Source organism: Sceloporus occidentalis, unplaced genomic scaffold (assembly GCF_023333645.1).
Source record: "Sceloporus occidentalis isolate IW3139 unplaced genomic scaffold, rSceOcc1.0.p SCAF_49, whole genome shotgun sequence".
In the NCBI taxonomy this organism is placed as follows: domain Eukaryota; kingdom Metazoa; phylum Chordata; class Lepidosauria; order Squamata; family Phrynosomatidae; genus Sceloporus; species Sceloporus occidentalis.
In genome coordinates this window covers 6,102,728-6,103,295 of record NW_028317029.1, presented here as the reverse complement: position 1 = coordinate 6,103,295, position 568 = coordinate 6,102,728, and positions in this window count along the sequence as shown.

Below are 568 nucleotides of genomic sequence, written 5' to 3'. Positions count from 1 at the left end.
ATCGTACCAGGACGTCTATTTCTCCCCCTCTACGCAACCAGACCCTGAAACAGCTCAGAACGCGCGCCTCAGAGCTGAGCCAGCCGAGCACACGACGCGCAGGCTGATGACATCACAATGAGCGCCAACTAGAGATCTACAGCGTAATGCTCTGTGCTGCCTGAGTTCTCACCTCATTTACAACCGTCATTCTGACACAAAGAATCAAGAAGACCAGTTACTAATATCCCCCGAACCCAGGGATATCGGAATATAACCAAATTCAAAACATCGGTCAGATTCTGAGGGCAGAGGTAGATCTCTAGTATATAGACCTCAACGTCATCCAGTGCGACGTATGAACGCTAAACACTGCGACATAAACCGGCTGCAATACACTGGACACTAATAAAAAATATTTATAAAAATATATTTCTGCTCTGCGGCCTTCTTTATAGCTCACTGTTACTGCTTAAGCGGCTTGGTACTCCGTAAAGCTTTATCCACCGCGTTGGAAAAAAATCATTCCTAACACAAATATTCAATAATAAATGTTAAGTTAGGACTCCTGGGATTTGGTTTTAAAGTA